The following is an 18,318-nucleotide window of genomic DNA, read 5'->3' on the forward strand; positions in this document are numbered from 1 at the left end:
TTTATTGATAAATCACATCTCCAGCAGCCAATATTTTTCTTAAACATAGGTTACATTTTATGAGGGGTTACATAAGATCTGTGTATGAATTGCCATGTAAAAAGTCTCCAATGTAATGAAAGTGATGTCTGCTTTGGAGAGAGAAGAATTAGTTTTTTATCTCTGTCATTTGGCACATGTCCATTAACTGATCTATAATAATTCCATATTTTGTCATTATTATGCATTTTTATTTTTTTGTTTGTTTTATAAATAGATGATAAGTATCCCTTTCCAGTAATGGGTTGATTCGTTAGTAATATTATATGTTCTATAAGGTTAGGAACATTTTGTCTTATTGATGGTTGCATTGTTTCTTGTTTGCTTAATATATACTGTCTTAATTCTTGTACATGTTACCACAAACTATCTTCCATATTTAATTTCTGTTTAATCTGGTCTATTGTCAGAGGTTTTCCAGAGTTTAGCAATTGATGCCAATATATTAATCCCTTTTCTTTAAGCATGTTGACTACTTCCATATTAAATGTTATTATATTACCTTGTGTACGCTACTGGATATAAAAGAAATGACCATGCTTTAATATCAGGATTGCTATTAATAAGATTTTGGAAAATTTTTAATATATAAGTAATGTATTTGGAACTTATATTTTTATTCTTATGTATCATCATATATTACTTCATCAGCCATAGAAAATTGTTTGGTATGAAATCTGTATACTTATTTGCTACTACAAATCCTGATTTTAACCAGATTCTCTCATGAACTAGCTTCCATTTTGATGTATATTTTGTATTTAGCCATAATGATATTGTTTTAATAATGGATGAATGCAAATATATTTCTATGTCTGGTAAACCTATGCCACCTATATCCCAATCATCTAGATGCTACTTCATAGCTATCCTTGTTTTTCTTGGATTCCATAGGAATCTTACCATTAAATCATTTAATTGTTTTAGGTGCGATTTAGCTGGTGGCAAAGAACAAGCTTGTATGACATAAAGAATTTTTGGAAATATGATCATTTTAATTATATAAAGCCTTTCTTCCATTGAAAAGAAGAATTTATTCCATCTTTGTATTAGATTTTTAATATTATTTAAGGTCTCTTTATAATTTGTTTCAATTGTAGTATCTAGGTTGTTAGTTATTATAATTCCCAAGTATTATATTATCGGTAGAGATATATTTATGGTATTTTTTATTTAGATCTTTTTTATTAGTATTTATAAGCAATACATTTGTTTTGTTCTCATTAAATTTAAGACTTGAAAAGTTTTGAAAGTTTTGAATTGAGTCCCATAATGCTTTTAAACTGCTATTATTATTTTTTAAGGTAATTAAAATATCATCAGCAAAAAGTTGAATTTTAAGCTCTAGGCTGTTGTCTAGTTGTATTCCTTCAATATTTTTATCCATACATATATTATTTGCTAAGGGTTCAATGACTAGCGCAAACAATAATGGAGAAAGAGGGCAACCTTGTTTTGTGCCCTTAGTTATTTTAATAGATTTAGACAGACAAGATCCCAGTTTTATATAAGCCAATGATTTTTCATATAATGATTTTATTAACAAAGTGAAGTAATTTGAGAAGCCATATTCTTCTAAAACTAACCACAGATAATCCCAGTTCACTGAATCAAATGCGCTATTTATGTCTAAGCTAATAACATTCATTTTGTTTTTTGTGACATTTATATAATCAATTAAGGAAAGAATTCTTTTAATGTTGTCATAAGTGTTCCTATCTTTTATAAAACCTGTTTGATCCTCCTCTATCAAAAGTGGTAGTAATTGTTTTATTCGAGCAGCATGTATTGCCATAAAAATTTTATAATCTATATTAAGAAGTGAAATGGGTCTGTATGATGAACATTCACTGGGATCTTTATTTTGTTTCAGAATTGGTGATATTAATGTGTACTTCCAAGAAGGAGGAATGTCTTTACCATTTTAACTGATGTAAAGACATTCAATAACAACAGCAAAGCCTCATTTGATAGAAATTTAAACATTTCTGGGGTGATATTATCTATACCTGGAGCTTTGTTTAATTTTAGCTTATTTACTTCAGCTTTAAGTTCTGTCATTGTTATTTGTTTATCTATTAGTTGTACCTGCTCCTCTAATAACCTAACTTTAACATTGTTTTTGAGAAAAGCTTTCAGTACTGAATGTGTTTCTGTTTTCTCATTTTGATTATTAAGTTTATGAAAAAATAGCCTAAAAGCTTCTAGTATTCCTTCTAAATCAGAAACTTTCTTTTTGGTTTCTATATTATGTATTTCCTTGATTTGATTTGTTTTTAATAATCTTTTTAGTCCTATTTGCTATTCTTCATTGGTTTTTAGGGTTCATTGAATAGTAACATAGTTTAATTTTTTCTAAGTTGATCATTGTTTTGTGGTGTAGCGTTTCTGAGTATTTTTTATTAGTATCTTCTAGTTCTTTTATTAAGTTGGTGTTTCCATTTTGAATATCAAGCTTTAAATTATCTACTTTTGACTGTAATTCCATTAATTCCTTATTTCACTGTTTTTGTTTATTTTTATACCATCCCACCGCTCTTCCATATAGGTATGCTTTCAATGCATCCCATATATATATTTCAGATGCATCTTTTGTAAGATTGATATCTAGGAATGTTTGTGTCTCTTTAATATAAAATTTCTTAAAATCTTTGAGATTTGTTATGTAAGATGGTATTCCTGTTACTGATATCCTTCTCTTGAAACATAAGTCTATCTGAAACGTTATGGTGTTATGGTCCGAAAATAGACATGAAATTGTCTTGACTTTATTTAATTTAGAGGTTAAATCCTTTGTTATGTACACTCTATCTATTCTAGAGTATGTATTATGTCTATGGGAAAAATGTGTAAAGAATAGTGAATCTGGGATAGCATGCTCATTTATGTCAACTATATTAAAAGTTTCAACAAACTCGGATAACAACTTTGTTAAAGGTGATCTCTTACATGTAGTTTTAGTATTTGTGACAGTTTCTTTTATAATGCAATTGAAATCTCCAGCTATGATTAAATTGCCTTTGGTATATTGTACAATGTGTTCTAAGTGTTGTTTGGCCACTCTAACACTTAGTCCTGGTATCTAATAAATATTCGCTAATGTATATATCATTTCATTGATAGATATTGTCACTAGACAAAACATTCCTGAGTTGTCATGGAACGTGTTTATGATTTTAGGCATTAAAGTAGTGTTTTTCCACAAAATTGATACTCCCCTTTGCTTCTGATTATAGGTGGAACTTACTAGTATTGTATATTTTTTATTGTTAATTTTATTTATGTCTTCCTGTGTAAGGTGTGTTTTCTGTAAAAATACTAGTTGCGCTTCACATAGCTTTAAATATCTATAAAGACTTCCACTTTTGCAGCTATTATTTAAACCATTTACATTAAGAGATATACATTTTGCAATTGGATTTATATTAACTTTGCTTTTATCCATATTCATATACTCGTAACAATGTGTAGATGTGTGTACATGAAGAGAATGACTTGTTCTTTCTTCTTCCAACAGTATTACAATAGATTATAGACACCCAATAAAAGTAAATTACAAGATCATAACTGAGAACAATATAAGATAAACAACCACCAAACCCCTCCATGAGAAAAAACATCTCATCCTTGAATAATCTAATCATTCAAGCGATCTCTCTAAGTCTGCATTTCAGCATCCTCCCCCGGCCCCGCCATATGGTAGTTTTATAATGAAAAGTATCTTATATATCTTTTAAGTATACATGTATCTGTCTTTACAGATTGCTTAAATACAGTCTTTATCTATTTTTAATATTTTATAAAACACTAAGGCAACACAACTATACATAGATTTAATACTTAACTATTTGGTTTTGTTTAAATTGTATAGGAAAATCTTTTATTTTAATATATCTTTTGTGTAGCAATAATGGTCATGTATCTTAAAAATAATATGCTTGCTGTCTATCTCCCTTATAGTGTGAGTGGCATTCATAGGTATCAAATTTATTGTAATGGTCTACATATATATATATATATATATATATATATACATATATATATATACATATATATATATATATATATATACATATATACATACACATACACACACACACACACACATATATATATATATATATATATATATATATATATATATATATATATATATACACGCATACATACATACACACATATATGCATACATACATAAAAAAAAATGTTAAGCATTATATGCATCAGTTAACCATGCCATAAGTTGACTAAATCAAAAAGTATCCATAACAATGAATATAATGTTACATTTGTATTGTCATTTATCAGTAATCTTATAGTTTTCTTTTAATTCAAAAAGTCATATTTTAGTGGAATGAATGCTACTAATTTGTTTTTGGCATTGATATTATATAGTTTAAGACTATATTTCTTAGCAATTCCTATATATTTATTAGTGCCACTGGCATATTTCATCGCTAGTGTACCACATATGTCATATGTCAAATAGCAAATCATACTCCTTATGATATTACAGGATTTATCTACAGCGTTATAACTGTAAGGTTGGAAAATATGAGAAGCAAAGTAGGCTTTAAATATGCTATAACACAATTGTTTGGTACTTATTACTGTCAACTCTTCTACATACACAGGAAAAGATAACCTTATATGACCATCAACCATTTTCCTTCATTTTTCTCTTCATCCTTCTATTCTCCATTTTTAATAAATATGTTTCTATTGTGGCTTCTTTGAATTTAGTGAGGGTACTCCATATCATATTATAGATAATATACAACGTTCAAACAGAGAACATGCCCAATATAGAGACATATTCTCAACTCAAGTGGTCCACACCATATATTTATAACACTGCAGTCAGAAATATACTAATGAATATGCAATAACTAGCAGCTTTGCAGCATGTGTGTGTCTCTAACAAGTACATACCTATAGGATATTAAAAAGAATAGATAGCACGCTCTTGTTTCATAATTAACAAATGCACACAGCCTGGTATTTACTTTCATATACAGAAATTAGACCTGTTACTTATATGCATATCATGTACCAACAGCAATATGTTAGTAAATGCCTATGCTATTCAAATCATATTTTAATGCTGATTGATATGAGATGTAGCTGACAATGGCTTTAGCGTTTGTGATGTTATATAATATATATTCAGTATTATAAGTAAAAGTATGTTGCATGTCTATTTGCAATCTAAGGTTCAAGGCTGATCAATTTAGACATACAAGACAATCTCTTTAGCCGTGGTTATATAATGGGAGTTACTGTGTCTCTACACAACCATTCATTTTCAGTGAGGATGTTCAATATTAATATAACTTGCCTTTAATAAAAGCATACTTATAATTCAGCAGTTCTTTCCTATATATATATATATATATATATATATATATATATATATATATATATATATATATATACATAACAATATCATAAGCAAGTCTGAGATTTTTTCTTGCTCATTACTGCTTAATGATTGTGCTACTTGAACAATTTAATATTTACAGAGTATCTTGATAATTAAACAGCAACTCCTTTTTACCCTTAAAATGCCTAATAACACATAGCTACATTCATGAACCTTAATTGACTTACTGTCCTTAAGGTTGAGTACACTAGCTGCAGTGTGTTTACAAATATGTTATATAGTTCCAGTCAAGGACTTAAATATATTAAATTTTTATAAAATTAAGTTAAATTATAGTAATTTACTTGGGTGATCTTATCAGAAAAGATTATAGTAAAGTCTGTATGTGTTAACTATTCATACAGTTTCTTCCAAGTGATATACTTCTTTTTAAGCTTTGTGTGCTGTTTATGTGTACAATTCAAAATGAATAACAACTATTACAATATAATAAAATGTCATGTATGTGTTGATGCCTTCTAAATTCATTAGGTACTTCAGTGTACTTTTAATATTTGTTAAAACTGTAAAAGCACTTTGCCATCTCATAAATAGTGTGCTGGTTACTTTAGGTAGCTTAGGAGCTGACATCACACCCATACTGTCTTGTTTTAGTGCTGACATCACTCATGACTGTTTACTTTCATTTTGTGCTGTTAGATGGTTTAACACACTGTAATGGATTCTAACTGAAGAACCTTCATTCAGGGGTGGTAAAATAAGAGTTCCCAGCTCATGACCATGGTGGGAAGACAAAAACAAAGTAAGTGAAGTTTTTAGGGCTTTTTTAAACTGAACACCAGCTCATTAAACTTTATTAGTTTTCTTAACATTAAGGGCAGATATACAAGCCAAGCAGTTGCTTGTTAGTCAAAAAGGCACTTTTAGCATCAAAGAATAGATAATTACTTTTCAAGGCACTTTTTGACAGTTATTATTATCAGTTTTTATATATTATTATGTGTATTAAATACATCAGTTTAGATATTTCATGCAGCTTAGTGTAAATAATATAAAAAGGAATCATGCTCATTTAAACACACCACATTAATATGTCAGTGTAAATATATCATATTCTATACTAGCAGTAAAAGGCAGGTAATTTATAAATGAACTATCTAAACATCATTTAGAGTTAGAAAAATCATGACTGTAAGTATTTACACTGTAATAGAGAAAGATGTTACCTTGCTTTCTTTAAGGTTGTTTCCTTTAGTTATAAAATGTCCTGCTTATCTTGTATTTATATTGTTTCAAAGACTGACACGTGTAAGGCATGAATGCTTTCAAAGAACTTTTTTGCCTTACAGAGCAAATAGAAGGCAATAATGTTTGTGTTTTTCATATGTCTTTTATCGTTTCTTCTTCTTTTTGTCAGCAGTGCTCCATTCATTTTTTTCTAAGTGATGCTTAACCCCAAATTGGGAGAAATCCATTTCTTCCACATTATCCAAGGTTTTATTAGCTGAAAGATAAGAAACTGTTGCTTGCAGAGTGTCAAAAGTTTTAGGACCTTCAGTAAAAAATATTTTTATTCTTGCAGGGAACAGCAAGTGGACTTTAAGTTGTCTTTTTTTCAATTCCTTTATCAGAGGGAGACATTCTTTTCTTGCAGTTATAACTCCAGCAGAATAATCATTATCAGATCTGATTATGTTGTCTTTGTATTTAACTGGAGAAGTTGACCATGCTGCTTTTAAAATAAGTTCCTTGTCCTGTGATGAAAAAAACTTTACTATTATTGATCTCGGGTGATTTTTTGATTTGATGGTTGATGAAGCAGCTCTTAAGGATCTGTGGGCTCTTTCAATTCCATAAGAAAGAGCTTCAGGCAATTTTAAAACTTCTGGTAACCAGGTAGTAAAGAAAGTCACCATGTTATCTCCCTCTGTTTTCTCTGGTAGCCCATAGATGTGAAGGTTATTTCATCTGGATCTGTTCTCTAGATCCTATATTTTATTTTGTAATGAAGCATTTTGTTGTGATAAAAAATGTAGCTGAAGATCTTGTTCTGAGAGTCTGCCCTCAGTATCATTTAAGGATCTCTCTATGTCAGCTATTTGAGACTTCTATTGCGTCATTATTTCTTGTAGTTGCTGTATTTGTTTTGTAGATCTCTCCTCAAAAGTGTCCAGTTTGGTATTCATTTTGTCAAATTTCACTGACAAGTCTTGTATAGCATTTAATAAAGACTGTATCTCCCTTTTCATCGTCTGGTCCTGTGTGGTATGCTTAGAAAATCTCATTTTCAGTAGATTCAGATACCTTCCTTCTTGTTTTTGACAGGAAAAATAATGTTTAAACCCAATTTTTTTGCACTGTAGACTTCTAGTGATATTAGTAGAAGTAATTCAACAAAATAGGTTTGTCTACAATATCTAGTTTTTAAAAATTCCTGTCAGAAATATCTTTTGAGTGCAGAGCTGAGAAAAGATGCTGCCAACCAGTCTACATCCTAGCCACGCCCCCCCAAATATTCTTTTGAGTCTTCAGTTTATAATTAATAAAAATATGACACAATTCTGACAACCTTATTAATGTTCCACAATTTGTTTCATTTGCAGCAAACACTGTCATGACTTACGCGTGGGTTTACCATGAAGAATAGGGTGTCATTTAATCAGCATACAAATTTTCGACTCAAAACATCTAAAAACCTTGTGAGGTCTCGAGTCAAAACAGCAACATTTAAAAGGTCATGAAATGGATAAAAACACTTCCTTTGTACTATCCAATGAGGGTGAAGACCCCATACCTATAAACTCTCTCTCTTGCTTCCCACATAGGGATTTTGCCCCCCTACCAACCCTGCTAATTATATATACCAACTTTGAAATTGTACAACAGTGGGGAAAGGGTAGAGTCCCAGATGTTGCTGTTTCAAAATCTGACAAACACAGCAGTCAGCTATGTCTTTTAAGTTGGCAAACAAATGTTCGCTATTTTGAATGTTCACCAGTCAACTGCAACTATATACATAGAGAGACAGAGAGACAGAAAGAGACAGGAACACCAACTCAGAGATCATACAAACTTAGAGAAGAGGAGAGGGAAGTGACAAAACTGCAATGTTCACTTTCTCCCTCTTTTCTGAGTCTAACCACCATTGCAAATTGTCAGTGACCTTTTAGTGATGACATTTTGAACATAACAAACAGAAGACCTTACCTAACAAACCAATGAAATCCTACAAGGAATTGCATCCAGATATCTTAGTTCTGTTACTTTTAACTAGATGTTCATCTCCCTGTCATTGTGTTATTTACAAAACCATTCCTTTTAGTGTTTTAGTTAATGTTTTATGAAATACCAAACAATTCAACTCTCCTATCACACAATCTAGGATGATCCCGACAGATTCCATTTTATTTGTTTGACTTTTTCAGTCAGATTATAAAGTTTACACTATAGTGCATTAATGGTGGGCTTTAGCTGTTGATCAAAGTTAGTTTAAAGCAATGCCTTTTACTGATGTATGCCTTGTTTCAGCGTTTCCTCCAGACACTTTCTTAACTTTGTGAATTTAATGGAAGCGTCATTGTGCTTGGTTTGTAATATACAATAAATATTATTAAATATATTTCGGCTTGCCATAAGAAAAAACAACAAAGCCATTTTTACTTTCTTGAGTGACAAAGATCTTGAACTTTATAATATACCACATCAATGTTCAATCTGTGTACTTACCTAATAATTCCTGTCTTGAGAATTAGACTGCACTACCTGTTCAGCACCTGTGCTGTGCTTCCCTCTTTATCTTTTTTTCTCAACATTCTAGTTATCAGTGTCCTTTGATTTAGGGAACAGAATCTCATAATGTTTCTGACACACATAAATAAATATGAGGATCTGAAGGATTTTAATTCCAAGTGGTATTTAATTTGCTTTGAACTGATAACTTTAAATGCAACTTCAGTTTGAAAATGTAGCATATTCTAGCTTCCAGTCTATTTCATTCAGTATATAGATGTAAATAAAATAAACCTGCTGCATCCTGAAACAGCTTTATTGTGATAAACAGCTGGTAAGCGCCTTTGTCTTACATATATAAATACTTCATCCAACAAAATGAACTAAAAATATATTGTCATTACATAAATTATTTATACTATAGACAATGAATCTATTTCATATTTGGAAGTTAAAATATTTAAAGGTAAAACAAAATATAGTTTAATATTGTACGTATACAGAAAGCCTACTTATTCAAATTCTTTCTTGCATTATAGCAGTAGCCACCCTTACCATCAAAAACATACAGTAAAGGGTCAAATAGCTAGGGCAGTGAGGATAGTATCAGATTAGTGTACAATTACAAATGAATGTGATCTATTGCAGAATATGTTTTTGAATAGAGGTTATTCATTATCCATGGTAAATGCCATAAAAGCAGTAGTAGCAAATAAAACTAAACAAGGTATTTATGTGCCACTGTTGTGCAATAAGGTATTTATGTTCCGCTGTTGAGCAATACTTAAATATTAGGTATGTACACAGGGAATGACAAGAGACTAAGTCTCCATATGAATTATCAGCAGAGGGCATGTGACAATGGGAATAGGAATGAAATCAAACAAAATTGTGATCAGGTTGGCTATGCATTTATTACTACTCATTCTATGGATAATCAGAGCATTACCAATATTGTATTTAAAAACTGGCAGCTTATTCAAAATGATAGAAAAATAGGTGCAAAATTAGGTCCATGTCCTCAGATAGTATTTAAGAGAGGTCTTAGCTTTAAAAATATTTTTGACAATATAGCAAAGGATAAAAAAGAGAAAGTAGGAAACATTACTAAGTTCAGAACTTGCAATCAATGCCAGTATATACAAACAGGGAACACACTAAATGTAGGAGGAAAAAGTTTCAAAATCACTCATTTAATTGCAACACTTACAGGGTTGTCTATATTGCATTATGTAAATTATGCAATGGATTGTACATAGGTAAAACAGAGCGTAAAATAAGAGACTGTATCTATGAACATAATTATGAAATGAAAAAGAAAAAACTGCCAACGGTCTGTATAAGCACATCAATGATAATGTAAACCATTGTATTTTATTTAATATCCTGGAGAAAGTTGAATGGATCCACCGGGATGGTTTGTGGAGTATCATTTGTGAACAGCAAGAATTATGGTGGCAAATTTATTTAAATTGTAAAACAGCAGGAGATTGGCAGGGCAATATGCTCAAGACACTAATGGTAAAACAGCGACACAAGCCACGTTCCACCAAACACGGCTCAAACAGCAAACTCCGGTCCACCACAGTTAAAAATCCAGAAATAAATAATCCATTCGATAGTGTAGCATCTACTTTATTAGCTGAGATATAAGGCAAGCGCTTTCACCATAAAGGCTTCTTCAGGCCACACAAGCAAACTCATTTTACAGACATTTAAATAGTTTGAACTCTATTGACATCACTTCTGCATACCTAATTAAAATCATTGGGTAGTCATGACAACATATACACTAAAAAAACTCATGACATTTCACCAACAGTCCACTCATTATATTGCTAGGTTAAAAATAGCATCACATAAAAACATTCTGTTACAATTAAAATAGTAAATGCTCGAACAAAATTATATATCAAAACATGTCAATAAAATACATACCTAAGTGAAACTCAACAGTCACTAATAACTGAAAGGACTCTCTTCTGGTCACTTCTAATGCCTAAAAACATAGGACAGCAACCAACAGCACAGGTGAAATTAACCTATTTCCTAAGTCTCCTACCTTTCAACATGTCAATAAAATGCATGCACAATATAAAACCTATTCACTAAACATGATAAAATAAAAAAAAGCTGACTAACTCAATGTGTCTTATGAAACAGCAGGATACCTGAGTGAAACTCGAAAGTCGCTAACAACTGAAAGGACACTCTTCTAGCAACCTCTAATACCTAAAGACATAGGACAGCAACCAACAGCACAGGTGAAACTAACCTATTTCCTAAGTCTCCTACCTTTCAATATAGGTTTAATTGAAACTCTATCATTCAACCCGGGCTGTCTGTCCGCTCTTAATCTAATGATCCACACACTTTCAATCTGTTCTGTCCTATTCCTAACATCGCCCCTTCTAATATTGGTAAAATTCCTTTGTATGACTTGAAAACCGAACCTGTGTCCAGATGGATTCTCAGTGACATGCTTAGAAAGAGCATTCTTATCTGACTGAATCCTAATGTTATAAACATGCTACTTAATCCTCTCTTTCAATTTTCTATCGGTCTTGCCTATGTAAAATGCAGGACAAGCCGAACAAGTCGCAAGGTATACAAGATGTTAGGAGTCACAACTGGCTTGTACCTGAAACCAAAAACATCTGTTTGTAATTGGATGTATAAAAATCCCTGATCCATCTATGTACTCACAGTACTTGCACCTATAGCATGGTCTCGTGGAAGTACTCTTAATTGCAACAGATGCTCTATGTTGCAATCTATTCGGTCCACAAAGCATCCTATGCAAATTAATTCTATTCTTGTAGGTAAATTTGGGTCTATCTCCTATTATCTTATGGATATTGGGATCTACTGTTAATATATCCCAAAACTTCTGGTACGAATCCATCACCTGATTTACATCCTGGGTGTAATAAACACATACTCTTATACCAACTTCCTCCGGTTTATCCTTTAATCCAACAGCATTGGCTTCAGGGTTATTACTGATGGAAAAATAAGGCTGAGCTCTACCTTGCCTCAATACCTCTACTTCAGTCAGAGCATTAACTATTTCTTCTCGGGTGTAGAGCCTTTCATTAAATGCATGTTCAAGTTTTAACAATTCATCAGCAAAACTTAAATCAGATGAGTTCAAACAAGAGGGCCTCATGGCCTGACCATGTATAATGTTCCTGAAAACGAATCTAGGGTGCATGCTGGACCTATGCAACAATGCATTCCTATGACACATCTTCCTAAACACCCCAGTGTTCAATAGGCCAGATGGCAACCTCTCGATGAACACATCCAAGAAAGAAACTCTCCCCCTGGATGCAACCATGGTACATTTCAAATAACTAGTCAGCCTATTGATCTGTTGCAAAAACTCGTCCAACTCATTTTCTCCTGATCTCCAAACAAGAAAGAGATCATCCACAAAGCGGACGTAAAATCTAACATGTTGTTTAAATAATTCTAACTTAAATAAACCTCTACTCTCCCAGTCTGCCATAACTAGGTTGGTGTAGCTATTGGCACAAGAAGTGCCCATAGCTACGCCATCCCTCTGTATATAAACCTGATTGTTGAACACAAAGGCATTATTGGTGAGTACTACTCTCATTAAGTCACACAACAAATCAATATGAATGTTAGTGTACATCCCACAATACACCAAACATCTACAAACACTATCTATCCCTTCCAAAGTGACCAGAACAGCATCCTTTCAGTTATTAGCGACCGTTGAGTTTCACTTAGGTATCCTGCTGTTCCATAAGACACATTGAGTTAGTCAGCTTTTTTATTTTATTATGTTTAGTGAACAGGTTTTATATTGTGTAAGTATTTTATTGACATGTTTTGATATATAGTTTTGTTCGAGCATCTATTATTTTAATTGTAACCAAATGTTTTAATATGATGCCAGCCGTGTTTGGTGGAATGTGGCTTGTGTCGCTGTTTTACCATTAGTGTCTTGGGCATATTGCCCTGCCAATCTCCCGCTGTTTTATAATTGTTTTTATTGCTTGTTTGGGAGATCTATTCACAAAGCAGCCATTGTTGGAATAATTTTATTTATTATATTTTGCTGCATCGTGATGGCAGAGCTTGCTAAAGACTTGGTTGAGTTACCTTACAAACCTGAGCGAGAATATAATTATGTGGTGAGATTTGAAAAATACGTTGCCGGCAAAGACAATCCGTTATTGGTGTATGATGTAACCAATGACTCGAGGGAGGATGTCGGTGATGAGAGTAACTGCAGCGGACTGAGCACGCTATTGGAACAAATGGAGTTGGACTTCATCAAAATGAAACGTTTACAGCTACAAAGGCAACATTTTGAACTTTGTATTGAGCAAAGGGGTCTGCGCATATTCAAGATGACCAGCACAGGTACTCTCTATCCTGACTTGTATACAAGTGGCAGTTAATTAACATTGATACGAGCATACGCTATATGCAATTACTCAATGAATACTTTTTACCAGAAGAGATTAGCCTGAGAGAGAAAATTAGAGAGCAGCAACGACATGTGTTTGAGACTTATTCTAATCATGTTTTGGATAAAACGTTCAGTAACTTGTTGGACAATGTTTATTTTTATGAGAAAAAGTTGCTTGAACAGAAATGTGGTAAGTTTCGGAGGGATACTTTAGATTTTAAAAAAGGCCAGATTTTTACTTGGCGAAGGATAATTTTGGAATGCACACTTCAAATAAGACTCAATGTAAGAATAATTTTAATAACAGAAATAAGAATAAGTTTGTAAATACCAATGATATAACTGATTATGGTAATATTGATATTGTCAGTAGCACTGCTTTTCATGATACTGCTGCTTCATGCTCTAGCAATGACATCGTAGATGATGTTAACAGGGGGTTGGTGAACCATCAGAATTCTTCTGTTACTGTTGTTGATGTGCATAGGGAGGAGGAACTCAATGGAACCTCCTCTGATTGTACAACTAACAGTACATTTAATGGATTGAAAAGTACTATTTTGAATGGTAGTATGGGAGCTAGAGAAATAAACTCTGACCCTGGCATATCCACTGATAAAATAACAACAGAGGAAGCGGTAGTTAGAAAGAAAACTGTTCCCAATAAGAGTAACAGTGTGAGGGGTGAAGTGGTGTCCCCTTTCCCTATATCAGAGTATCGGAAGACAGGCAGGGATCGCTCAATGAGCAGGGGAAGGCAGAAAAAGAGACTAGCAGAGGACGAACATATAGGTCCCAATCTCAAGAAAATGTGAGAGAAAGCTATAGGTCCCTAATTTGGAATATATCCAATAGAGTCCTCACAGATGATGAGAAGTTTGTATTAGAGAAAGGTCGGTCTTTTGTACCTTCCACTAGAAGTGATATCACTGACTCTATTATGGATCTTAAACTGTTTGCACCAAATTTACAATTAAAGTTGAACTTTGGAAATTTAAATCAAGGTGTATACATCAATAAATTCAAGAAACCCAGTAGTTATGTTCCGGTTTTACATCTGTTGGTTGATGCCATTTCAAAGCTTGTTGAGCAAGATCTACATGAGAAGGATGAAAATAATAGGCATAAACGTTGGTACGGAAATCTACATATGAAACATAGATTAGCTTTGGTGAGTCTTAAAAATGATTCTGATATAGTTATCAGGCCAGCCAATAAAGGCGGCCTTATAGTTATTATGAATTCTAGTGACTATATCACTAGCATGAACAGTTTGTTGGGTGATACTTCATATTATAGTCGTCTTAATGTCAACCACGTAGACAGGATTATTTGCAAGGTTAGAGCAACACTTTTAGATCTGTTAAGTGTGGGGTGACTCAATGATGAGATGTTTCAATATTTTTTGGTTAATGAACCGATGACACCTTGCATACAAGGCTTACCAAAGATTCATAAAAATCCTGACAATCCCCCTATGAAGCTAATAGTGGCTGGTAGAGGATGGGTCACTGAACCCCTGTCCCTGTATTTAGAAACTAAGTTTAGACCAGTAGTTAGTAAATATGAATATATACTCAAGGACACTAAACAATTCTTAGTAATGTTGTATGATGAGATGAATTGTGTTACAGAGAAAGAACAATTTCTTTTGGTAACTTTGGATGTTCAATCACTCTTTACCTGTATACCAAATTTGGAAGGGATAGAGAGTGTTCGTAGATGTTTGGTGGATTGTGGGATGTACACTAACATTCATATTGATTTGTTGTGTGACTTAATGAGAGTAGTACTCACCAATAATGCCTTTGTGTTCAACAATCAGGTTTATATACAGAGGGATGGAGTAGCTATGAGCACTTTTTGTGCCAATAGCTACACCAACCTAGTTATGGCAGACTGGGAGAGCAGAGGTTTATTTAAGTTAGAATTATTTAAACAACATGTTAGATTTTACGTCCGCTTTGTGGATGATCTCTTTCTTGTTTGGAGATGAGGAGAAAATGAGTTGGACGAGTTTTTGCAACAGATCAATAGGCTGACTATTTGAAATTTACCATGGTTGCATCCAGGGAGAGAGTTTCTTTTCTGGATGGGTTCATAGAGAGGTTGCCATCTGGCCTATTGAACACTGGGGTGTTTAGGAAGATGTGTCATAGGAATGCATTGTTGCATAGGTCCAGCATGCACCCTAGATTCGTTTTCAGGAACATTATATGTGGTCAGGCCATGAGGGCCTCTCATTTGAACTCATCTGATTTAGGTTTTGCTGATGAATTGTTAAAACTTGAACATCAATTTAGTGAAAGGCTCTACACCCGAGATGAAATAGTTAATGCTCTGACTGAAGTAGAGGTATTGAGGCAAGGTAGAGCTCAGCCTTATTTTTCCATCAGTAATAACCCTGAAGCCAATGCTGTTGGATTAAAGGATAAACCGGAGTAAGATGGTATAAGAGTATGTGTTTATTACACCCATGATGTAAATCAGGTGATGGATTCGTACCAGAAGTTTTGGAATATATTAACAGTAGATCCCAATATCCATAAGATAATAGGAGATAGACCCAAATTTACCTACAAGAATAGAATTAATTTGCATAGGATGCTTTGTGGACCGAATAGATTGCAACATAGAGCATCTGTTGCAATTAAGAGTACTTGCATGAGGCTATGCTATAGGTGCAAGTACTGTGAGTACATAGATGGATCAGGGGTTTTTATACATCCAATTACAAACAGATGTTTTTGGTTTCAGGTACAAGCCAGTTGTGACTCTTAACATCTTGTATACCTTGCAACTTGTTCGGCTTGTCCTGCATTTTACATAGGCAAGACCGATAGAAAATTGAAAGAGAGGATTAAGGAGCATGTTTATAACATTAGGATTCAGTCAGATAAGAATGCTCTTTCTAAGCATGTCACTGAGAATCCATCTGGACACAGGTTCAGTTTTCAAGTCATACAAAGGAATTTTACCAATATTAGAAGGGGTGATGTTAGGAATAGGACAGAACAGATTGAAAGTGAGTGGATCATTAGATTAAGAGCGGACAGACAGCCCGGGTTGAATGATGGAGTTTCAATTAAACCTATATTGAAAGGTAGGAGACTTAGGAAATAGGTTAGTTTCACCTGTGCTGTTGGTTGCTGTCCTGTGTCTTTAGGTATTAGAGGTGACCAGAAGAGTGTCCTTTCAGTTGATAGCGACTTTCGAGTTTCACTCAGGTATCCTGCTGTTTCATAAGACACATTGAGTTAGTCAGCTTTTTTTATATATTATCATGTTTAGTGAATAGGTTTTATATTGTGCATGCATTTTACTGACATGTTGAAAGGTAGGAGACTTAGGAAATAGGTTAATTTCACCTGTGCTGTTGGTTGCTGTCCTATGTTTTTAGGCATTAGAAGTGACCAGAAGAGCGTCCTTTCAGTTATTAGTGACTGTTGAGTTTCACTTAGGTATCCTGCTGTTCCATAAGACACGTTGAGTTAGTCAGCTTTTTTATTTTATTATGTTTAGTGAACAGGTTTTATATTGTGTATGTATTTTATTGACATGTTTTGATATATAGTTTTGTTCGAGCATCTGTTATTTTAATTGTAACAGAATGTTTTTATATGATGCTATTTTTTAACCTAGCAATATAATGAGTGGACTGTTGGTGAAATGTCATGAGTTTTTTTAGTGTATATGTTGTCATGACTACCCAATGATTTTAATTAGGTATGCGGAAGTGATGTCAATAGCGTTTAAACTATTTAAATGTCTGTAAAATAAGTTTGCTTGTGTGGCCTGAAGAAGCCTTTATGGTGAAAGCGCTTGCCTTATGTCTCAGCTAAGAAAGTAGATGCTAAGCTATCAAATGGATTATTTATTTCTGGATTTTTAACTGTGGTGGACCGGAGATTGCTGTTTGAGCCGTGTTTGGTGGAACATGGCTTGCGTCACTGTTTTACCATTAGTGTCTTGAGCATATTGCCCTGCCAATCTCCCGCTGTTTTACAACTGTTTTTATTGCTTGTTTGGGAGATCTATTCACAAAGCAGCCATTGTTGGACTAAATTTATTTAAATGCCTCAGTACCACCTTCTTTAAATGGAATTATCACAATTAATAGCTTATTGAAACTGAAAACATATGAAAAACAGCTTGCTTTATTATTTTAATTGCCATGGCATCACTAGTGCAAATCAGCAGCTTAAAACTTAAATTGCATGAAAAGCAGTTTGTTTTCATCAATTTTAGTAAAAAGTTTAATGTTCAAGATGTATGAAATTAAAAATTCTTATAGCTTTTTATAGGTTTTATTAATGTCTTGAGGTTCTGGCCATGTGATCTGTATGGATGTATATACAGTATTTTAAAGAATCTTGTAATTTGTGATTTTTGAAAATGTAACTAGAACAGTGCTTGTAAATTATAAGGAGACATTTGTTGAGCTATGGTTTATCTTCCACCAGTGTTCAACAATGTAACTTATTATGCAACAACAGAAAGGAGGGTCATTTGGTCATGTATTGACTTAATGGTAGTTCATTTTGTCTGGTGAAGTCTTTATACATGTAAGACAAAATAGATTGCCAGTTGTTTTATCACAATAAAGCCATTTCATGATGTTGCATGTTTATTTTATTTTTCTGGTGTTAAGTATTGTTGGTTCACACATTTTTGCAGTGTATAGATGCAGCCAGCTGTTTTTTCCTTGTTAATGTACATA

The sequence above is a fragment of the Protopterus annectens genome, chromosome 6.part0 (assembly GCF_019279795.1).
Source record: "Protopterus annectens isolate FY-2018-M chromosome 6.part0, PAN1.0, whole genome shotgun sequence".
Taxonomy (NCBI): Eukaryota; Metazoa; Chordata; order Ceratodontiformes; family Protopteridae; genus Protopterus; species Protopterus annectens.